Genomic DNA, 10,774 nt, shown 5'->3' with positions numbered 1-10,774 from the left:
TATTTCTTACCACATTACATATTAGATACGGAAAACCGAAATCATACCTTACCCGATTTCCCAAGCTCAACCGGAGCACTTCCAAACCACTTGTCCACAAGCTCTCAAGGTATCAACACCTACAAGAACATATTTTATCACACAAAACCCTTTTCCAAGCTTTCCAAAATCACCAATCAAGCTCCACTATTCACATATACACAACCTAAGCCACAATCATCATACCCATACACAACATCTCAATACCCAAACATCATAGAACAATAAATTACACTAGGGTTGAGAATCTTACCACACTCAAGGTCTAAGGAGACAAGATTAACCTTCTCCTTTAAGAGAGTTGGATTCTATAACATCAAAGAATCCAAAATCTCAACATTTCACCCATGAAACTCGAAAACAAGGGCTGGAATTTCGAAGAGTAAAACGTGGCTTACCTCAAGATTGATTGCATGGGTTTTGTAGAGCTCTCCGCAGTGAACGCATGGCCGCAAACGGTGCGGCAATCGGAGCTCTAGATAAAAAGTTATGGTGGTTTGAAGATCAAGTGAGAGATAGAAGTTTGAGAGAGTGTTCTTCCCTTCCTCTTCACCGTTTCAGCGTGAATGAGAGTGTTGTGAGGAGAGAGAGTGCTGAAAACTAGGGTTTTGGTTTAGTTTAGTTGGGCCAAGGGCCCACTTTGGGTCCGGTTGGACCGGTTTGGCCCGTTCGGTTCAATTTTGGTCCGTTTTCTATAAAATTGGTACAGAAATTCTCGTCTCACTTTCCTCTATCACATTTAGCCATAAAAATAACATTTTTGGCTTTCTAGAATAAATTCTCATTTATGGGTTAATTAGCCGTTAATTACCTGAGAATAAGTGCGGATAATCCGTTCGCATCTCCGACTCAAGTTCCCAAGTGTGTTCCTCAACACCACCTCGACTCCAAGCCACTTTGACTAATGAAACCTCTTTTCCACGCAACTGTTTGATACTGGTATCATCGATTCTGACTGGAGCCACTGGAAGCGTCAAATCTTCTCTTAACTGAACCGATTCAGGTTCTAACACATGGCTAGCATCAGGAGTGTACTTCTGAAGCTGTGACACGTGAAACACGTCGTCCAGGTTCGAAAGATGAGGTGGTAGAGCCATTCGATATGCCACCGGCCCAATCCTCTCCAGGATCTGAAATGGACCAATGTATCGAGGATTCAACTTCTTTGCTTTAATCACTCTACCTATTCCTGTGGTAGGAGTAACCTTAAGGAAAACATGATCTCCTTCCTCAAATTCCAAGGGCTTCCGCCTCTGATCGGCGTAACTCTTCTGGCGACTCTGCGCTGTAAGCATCCTATCTCGGATTTTCTTAATTTGTTCAGTGGTCTCAGCTATCATTTCCGGCCCCAACAAGCCTTTCTCTCCAACTTCATACCAACATAGTGGAGATTGACATTTTCTCCCATACAATGCCTCATATGGAGCCATTCCGATGCTCGCATGGTAACTATTATTGTATGCAAACTCTACTAACGGCATATACCGATCCCAACTCGTCGGTTGGTCCAAAACACAAGCTCTCAACATATCCTTTAGTGTTTGGATCGTCCTCTCAGATTGACTATCTGTTTGAGAATGGTACGCTGTACTCAAGCTTAATCGGGTTCCAAAAGCTTTCTGAAATGCACCCCAGAACCTCGAAGTGAAACGAGGATCTTTATCAGAGATTATAGTAGCAGGTACACCATGAAGTCTCACAATTTCCTTTATGTATAACCGTGCTAGATCCTCAAGGGTGTAAGTCATTCGAATGGGCAAAAAGTGAGCTGACTTCGTTAGTCGGTCCACAATCACCCAGATAGCATCAAAACCAGTCCTAGTCCTTGGCAATCCTGACACAAAGTCCATTGTAATACTTTCCCACTTCCATTGCGGAACCTCTAAAGGTTGCAACATCCCAGAAGGTCTTTGATGTTCAATCTTTACCTTTTGGCAAGTTAAGCACTTTGAAACATATTCCGCCACATCATTCTTCATACCCGGCCACCAAAACATTGCCTTTAAATCATGGTACATCTTAGTACTTCCCGGGTGAGTGGAGAATCCGCTTTTGTGTGCCTCCTTTAAGATATCTCGCCTCAAAGTGCCAACATCCGGCATAATGATCCTACCCTTGAATCTCCATAACCCATCTTTTTCTTCCGACACTCTCCACTGTTTTCCTTGCTCGATAGCCGGTAACACCTTCCATAACGCTTCATCATTTTCATGAGCCTTTAAGAGCTCGGACTTAAAATCACTCGAGATTTCTAATCGGCTCAAACACAAGGTTCCAGATACTTCTTGAGCACCAATTTTTAGACTCTCGAATCCCTTGAGCAACTTCTCCTCTTGAAGCATCATCCAAGCCGCATATAACGACTTCCGACTTAACGCATCCGCCACTACATTTGCCTTTTCAGGATGGTAATTCAACTCAAAGTCGTAGTCCTTCAATAATTCCATCCACCTCCTTTGCCTCATATTAAGCTCTTTCTGATCAAAGAGATATTTCAAGCTCTTGTGATCGGAGAAGACTTGGAACTTAACCCCATAGAGATAATGCCTCCACACCTTCAAGGCAAACACGACCGCAGCGAGTTCCAAATTGTGCGTAGGGTAACTAACTTCATGAGGTCTCAACTGTCGTGAGGCATAAGCCACCACATTATGATGCTGCATCAGCACTAACCCTAGACCCTTTAGTGAGGCATCACAGTACACCTCAAATGGTTCGTTCGGCTCAGGTAACACTAACACAGGTGCAGTGGTCAACTTTTTCTTCAATGTCTGAAAGCTTTCCTCACACTCAGGAGTCCAAACAAACGGAGTGTCTTTACGGGTTAACTTTGTCAACGGCAAGGCTAATTGCGAAAAGCCTTTGATGAACCTTCGGTAATAGCCAGCTAAACCCAGAAAACTCCTTATCTCGGTTACTGTGGTTGGTTGCTTCCAATCCATCACAGCCTCCACCTTAGTTGGATCTACGGCTATTCCCTTCTTACTCACCACGTGACCCAAAAACTTCACCTCACTTTTCCAAAACTCACACTTAGACAGTTTTGCATAGAGTTTCTTCTCCTTTAGAATCTGCAACACGGTCCTCAGGTGTTCCGCATGCTCTTCTTCAGTCTTGGAGTAAATCAGTATGTCGTCAATGAAGACAACAACGAATTTATCCAAAAACGGAAGGAACACTCTATTCATGTAATCCATGAATACTGCAGGAGCGTTCGTCAACCCAAAGGACATTACAGTGTACTCGTAATGACCATAACGAGTCCTGAAAGCGGTCTTAGGGATATCCTCACCCCTCACCCTTATCTGGTGATAACCGGATCGCAAATCGATCTTGGAGAAAACCCTAGCTCCTTGTAACTGATCCATGAGATCATCAATTCTCGACAATGGGTACTTATTCTTTATGGTGACCTTGTTCAGCTGCCTGTAATCCACACAGAGTCACATACTTCCATCTTTCTTGTTTACCAGTAACACTGGAGCACCCCACGGGGAAACACTTGGTCGGATAAAATTCTTACCCAATAATTCCTCTAACTGAGACTTTAGCTCGGCCATCTCTAACGGTGACATTCTATAAGGAGCACTTGAGATTGGTCCCGCCCCAGGCACCAATTCAATAGCAAACTCGACCTCTCGGTTAAGTGGAAATTCCTCAATATCATCGGAAAATACTTCCGGAAACTCACACACTACCGGAATCTGATCCAACCTTTGGTCATCACCCGAAACACCCGCGGTTAACAACAGGATACCCTGACATTCGATTCCGGAACAGTTCACCATCATCGAATTTAAGTAATAATTATTCACCACGATCGGCCCTTCCGTATCCTCCGGCATAAAGTACACCGACTTTGTAGAACAATCAAGCAGGACATGGTTCTCAGATAACCAGTCCAATCCCAAGATAAGGTCAAGACCGATCATCGGTAAGCAGATTAAATTATGGACAAAATCACGCTGCTTGGACCTAAACGAAACTTTCGGGCATCCTAGCCTAGTTACCATGGCTTCATGGGTAGCATTATACACTTTTAGGTCATAACCTAAGGTTATGATCTTCAATCCTAACTCATGGGCTTTCTCAAATGAAATGAATGAATGTGATGCTCCCAAATCAAATAAAGCATTTAAAGTTTGACCAGCCATTTCACAGTTACCTCAAATGAGTGTCTCGGATCCCTCTGCACCCACAGCTGAGGTGGTGAACACCCGACCAGTTTGTTGTGCTTTCCCAACACCTTGCTTTTGCCGCTCCGGACAACTTGCGGCTTTATGCCCCGCCTTTCCACAATTGTAGCACAAACCCCATCCGGCCTTGCATGGTACTCCCGGATGGTGACTTCCACACCTAGTACAAGCTTGATCATTCTGAGGCTGCTTCCCAAACCTTTTCCCTTGGGAGTAGTTGTTGGGCCTCCTAAAAGAACCTCCCCTTTTGAAAGGCGAACCTCTAGGTGCAAAGCTCTTCCCTCAGTTCTGTGGAAATAATCCTTTGTGACTCCCTTTCTCAGTGGCTGCCCTCTTCACACACTCTTCAGCAACCCTACACTTGTCCACCAACTCGGAGAAAGTCCTAATCTCCATTGGCCCCACCGAACCGAAAATATCGCTCCGGAGTCCTCCTTCGTACTTAACACACTTCCATTCCTCATATTCTACCGGAGTCCCTTGACACATACGAGAGAATCTGAACAGCTCCTCAAACTTGTCAGTATACTCAGATACGGACATAGTACCCTGCTTCAGCTGCAACAATTCAAGCTCTTTGGCCGTCCTAGCAGAAGTCGGAAAGTACTTCTTATAGAACTCCTATTGGAAGACATCCCAGGTGATATAATCATCACCCTGCTGCAGGAGGCGTCGGATACCCTACCACCAATGTGACGCTTCACCAGTGAGCAAATAGGTAGCGAACTCCACACGCTGCCCTTCAGGTACCACCTGCGCTTGCAGTGCTCGTTCCATAGCCTGAAACCATGTATCGGCTTCAGTCGGGCTAGTAGTTCCCTTGAACTTCGGGGGATTAACCTTCAAAAAGTTCGCCAGTGTCATCGGGCCCTGAACTCCACCTCCGTCATTACCATGGTTGTTCATCTATTGACCAAGAGCCTCAGCAGTGGCTTGCATAGCAGCAGCCATGTTTTCCAACGCAGTCATAAAGTTCACCGGGTCATTAGGGTTATTCTCCGGCGCACGAGCATTATTACGACTCCTCCCACGACCTCTACCGCGTCCACGAGGCGCCATCTGGTTCCTATACACACCAAACAATCGATATTAAGTTGATCAGTCTCAATATCGGAAGTCTAGTGCTTCAAAGTCCCAAATGTATGCTCATGAACGTTTATGCCAATTATATCAAGTAGATATACTAACAGCACATAACACACATACAGAGAATGCACAGAAGCATAGTCAGTCCATTCTTCAGGCTCTACAGGAACAAACTGCTCTGATACCATAATGTAACACCCTACCATACAAAGTCTTATGCTTAAGTCATAATTCAGAGATGGCAAGGTATTACGGCCTCTAAAACTCAAAATTTAGTACGTATAGTAGTATGAATAATTGATTATAACTAGGAGCCTTTGTAAAAAAAAAAGGGTAAACAAAAAACCGTAACTCGAACGCGCAACACTCCGATCGATAACATAACGAGCAAAGGGTAAGCTAACGCAAGATCATATATATATAAAGAGTGTCAAAAACGGGAATATCAAGACTCAAAATCCGGCTGCGAAGATAACCGGTCCGAGTATAGCAATATATACATATAGTAAAATAATGAAAACACCAAAGGAAACCCAAAGGGACACAAATACAGAACCCTATTCTCCAAAAATCTCCTATAAGAGGAGTCATCACAGTTTGTATTATTTAGTAGAGATAGAAGTATCTAAATAAGATATATAAACCAAACAGAGTCACGAGAACAAAGGATCTTCGCTAATCCAGAAGTCTCCAGCATGCTTCAGCGAGAAACCTCACGCCCTGCCTCTGAAAATCACAAAATCCGCATGGGTGAGAACCAGAGGCCCCCAGCATGGTAACAGCTTCCACATATATAATACATAATAATAGAGGAAAGCCGAAGGCAAATCCTAGAACTTCCTCCAGATAATATCAAAGCTTATAAACAAACTAAACCATAAGTGGCAACTGACTAAAGATCCTTCAGTCTAACTAATACTTCCCTTTCCAATTCCTTCAGACCTCCCAACCACCAGCAGGAGTATAATATAGCAAACACAGTTATATTAGACAGGAGATTTACAAATAGGAATAGATAAGGCATTTAGACAATTAGCAAGTAATATGCAGTCAAATAGGCAATCTCAAACAATTCATGTAGTATGCTTATGATGCATGCCTGTCCCTAGTGGCTGATGATATCATCTGTCGGTTATAGAGCCAACCCGACAAGTCCTGGTAGCTAACCATTGGACTGTCCCTCTGTCGCGCATCCCCAACTCGAGTTATACTCATCATAAACTTGATCATAATCATGATCCATATCCATCACCCTCACTGGTGAATATTTACGGGGGCGAGCTCATCCGGGCCTTTCACAGTGCCCGGCCACACTTACGACATAGGGTCAAAAGAGCTTCGAGTCTCAACCTGGAGCACGTGGTGGCTAGCCACTGCTTCCTCCCAGGGAAACCATCATCTCCGATGGTGGAAGTGCAAACATTCACAATTCATTCAACAGGATATATGCATTTATACTTAGCCATAATCATGGCTCTGCCGTAACACGGCAATAATCTAGCCATCCGGCTCACGGTTAAATCCATAACCAGCCAATTCATTAACAATTACGGCCCTTCGGCCCATGGCACAACAAGCACTTCCACTGCCATCCTCCACATCTCACATAATCATCTTTGATCCTCAATGATCATTCATTTTTCCCCTTGCTTCACTCGCAAGTTACCACATTCACAAGCCCTTTTTCTTATGCTAGGCATATCATAATGATTCAAGACATAAGTGGTGAGATCGGAGGCTTAGAAGTATGAAATTTGGCTTTTAAAACTCAAAAATCATCTTTGGGATGAAAACAGGGCCACGCGTATGCGCACTCCACGCGCACGCGTGGATGGCCTTAAAACTCATCGACGCGCAGGTTGAAAAATAACCAAATGACGCGCGAGCGTCAGCCACGCTTACGCGTGGGTGCTCTTGCGCCCCAGGCACAAAACTGGCACAACTCTGGCACAACTCTCGGGAAAAATGGCTGGGCATTTGGTGCAGCGCATCGACGCACCCGCACACACCATGCGCACGCGTGGATGTTGCTTTCTCGAAGAACGGCGCGTATGCGCCAAGTGCGCCTATGCGCGGGGGTCATTTTGCTAAAAATTTTCTAAGTTAAAAGCTGCAGAATTCACGGATTCAACCCCTAATCTTCCGACGGACATAACTTTCTCATTTTAAATCGTTTTTCACCCGTTCTTCGAACGGCATGGATATCCCGGATCCAATTTCATTTCTAAATAGATTTGGTACAAATCATAGATCCGTAGTCCAAGTTATGTCCCGTCAAAGTATGCCCAAAAGCCGTGTTTTCATACAAAACCATAAAGTGCCATTTTCAAAACAAGCCACTTTCAACTCTTTTCAAAATCAATCAAAACATGCCAATTTCATCCCTTTTCTTTGAAATCAATCAAAATGTACCAAAATCAATATCAAGCCATCCTCAACTCACACATTGACATTTTACCAAATTTCTAAAATCACCATCCAACCATTTTAACACTTCTCAATCAAATGGCTAAAGGACAAACACAATATCATATCATACATCCTTCCTCATTCAAATTTCCAATAATACCATTTCCAATCAATCATCCTTATACATAATCAACATCATACTCACCATCAACATGGTATCACCCATCAATTCAACCTCAATCATCCATCAAGCATATATCACAACATGCATTTCTCATATATCACACAATCAAGGCATCAATATTCATAATCACATATATGATCACATCATATATCTCAACCATTCAACAACATCAACAATTCAATGCCTATCTTAGGGCCTCTAGCCTAAGTATTTCCTATCACATTACATATTAGATACGGGAAACCGAAACCATAACTTACCCGATTTCCCAAGCTCAACCGGAGCACTTCCAAACCACTTGTCCACAAGCTCTCAAGGTATCAACACCTCCAAGAATAGATTTTATCACACAAAACCCTTTTTCAAGCTTTCCAAAATCACCAATCAAGCTCCACTATTCACATATACACAACCTAAGCCACAATCATCATACCCATACACAACATCTCAATACCCAAACATCATAGAACAACAAATTACACTAGGGTTGAGAATCTTACCACACCCAAGGTCCAAGGAGACAAGATTAACTTTCTCCTTCAAGAGAGTTGGGTCCTATAACATCAAAGAACCCAAAATCTCAATATTTCACCCATGAAACTCGAAAACAAGGGCTGGAATTTCGAAGATCAAAACGTAGCTTACCTCAAGATTGATTGCATGGGTTTTGTAGAGCTCTCCGCGGTGAACGCGTGGCCGCAAACGGTGCGGCAATCGGAGCTCTAGATCAAAAATTATGGTGGTTTGAAGATCAAGTGAGAGATAGAAGTTTGAGAGAGTGTTCTTCCCTTCCTCTCCACCATTTCAGCGTGAATGAGAGTGTTGTGAGGAGAGAGAGTGCTGAAAACTAGGGTTTTGGTTTAGTTTAGTTGGGCCAAGGGCCCACTTTGGGTCCGGTTGGACCGGTTTGGCCCGTTCGGTCCAATCTTGGTCCGTTTTCTATAAAATTGGTACTGAAATTTTCGTCTCACTTTCCTCTATCACATTTAACCATAAAAATAACATTTTTGGCTTTCTAGAATAAATTCTCATTTATGGGTTAATTAGCCGTTAATTAACCGGGTCTTACAATGTGCCATAGCAAATGAATAACAACTAGTGTTAAACTCGGCCCAGAGCTTACCTTTTAATTTGACATGTAAATAAGAAAGAGTGAATATCCAACCGGGTACCTGTCGAAAGTCAAAAGAATTACAAAGTTCTTGACAAAAAAAATCTAACCCGACTCCTGATTTTTTTTTTGGAATGATTAACTCCTGTGCGAAAAAAAATAACATTGACTTTTTTTGGTATAGGGGCTAATCAGTCCCATAAAAGTAAAGCTTAGGAGCCAGATTGGGTATTTTTGTTTGTCAAAGGTTTCGTTGTCTTTCGAAGTAATTGTCGAGGGCCATTTAGGGTTTTTTTTCTCAATAAAAAATAATATTTTATAATCATAAGTTTATTAAATTTAGTATAACGTTGTTATTATTATATAATAAATATAATAAATATATTATTTTATATTTATTTAAAATAAAATACAAATAAAATATTTTAAATTTTATAATATTTTTGAACCATAAAAAAATCTAAAAAAATAAAAGCATATATAACTATATTAGTGTTGTTTTGTCGATTTTTAGCAAATCGATAGTGGTTCGATTCTAATGGTTTGGGAGCGAAACGTACTCTTCTTTTTTGTGAGTACCAGTTTTCTTGAAGGACATCAAAGATCTTCGAATTAGATAAGATTTGAAAACAAGGCCGAAAAGACAATAAAAGTAAAAAGGTTTTGAAGATAAAATCGACTCGAGTTGAAATGATTTGCATTGAATTTAAATAAAGCAATAAAATGTCTTCGATTAGATCAAAGGACTTTGAATTCGAAAATAACAATGCAAAAATGTAAATTTGAACAAAGAAATTAAAAGGTTCTTGAAAGATAAACTTGCAAGAAAAGTAAAGTTTGCAGAAAAACGTAAATGAAAAGTAAAGCAGGTGGAAGGAACCCTACAGAAAATAAACTCGAAGCAGATTCAGTAAGTCGCTAGGGATATGAGTGTGCATGAGTAATTTTTGAAGTAAAGTTCCAACCCTTGTGACTTCGAGTCTTCTTGTATTTATAGCCATTTCCTTAATCGATCAATTTGAAGTGACACTCCCACGTGTGCGAAGATGTAGGTAACCGTTCCCACTCTTTTGCCTGATCATGTGACGGTTGCAAAATAACCTTTGATTTAAAAATCTTCGATCTTCTTAATTCGAGTAACTCCTCGATTTGCTGAGCTATTTGAACTCTTACTCGATGTCCACAAATACGTCTCTTTCGACACCAACTTCTCTTCCGAAAGCTTACTTAACAATTCGAACACCTTCTCCTTCGAATTCAATTATTTTTTTACCAACAAGTGTATGTCAATTTTGCATTAAATTTTATATCAAAAAGTTCATAAAAGTTTATCGATAAGACGACAATTTAGTATTTTACTAATCTCATTAGAAAAACAATTGGCATATGATATTATACTCTATGTTACATGTTTTATTTCAAGCCTGAAAGTAGAGTTATAAATAAATTAGTTATATGTACTACAAATATTTATACAAAAATATAAATCATAACATGATATTAAGATAAAAATACTATTTTTTATCTAAATATTATTAAACATTTCTTTGAACACAATATTTGTTGTTGACGACTTTAGATTGCCATCTTCGTTTAGAATTAGAACCTTCAGGCCACTGTGACTCTTAACTCTTGAGAAAGCAACGTAAAATTACCCATAGGTGAACACTGATTTTGGCAAGTAAATCCCTACATGTGATAATAATTTATCCTGACTCTTGTTGATGGTCATTGCAAAGTACACTGTTA

The sequence above is a fragment of the Arachis ipaensis genome, chromosome B4 (assembly GCF_059453495.1).
Source record: "Arachis ipaensis isolate K30076 ecotype BB chromosome B4, ASM5945349v1, whole genome shotgun sequence".
NCBI classification, from domain to species: Eukaryota; Viridiplantae; Streptophyta; class Magnoliopsida; order Fabales; family Fabaceae; genus Arachis; species Arachis ipaensis.
The sequence above is the reverse complement of the archived record's forward strand: the minus strand, read 5'-3'. Positions refer to the sequence as shown.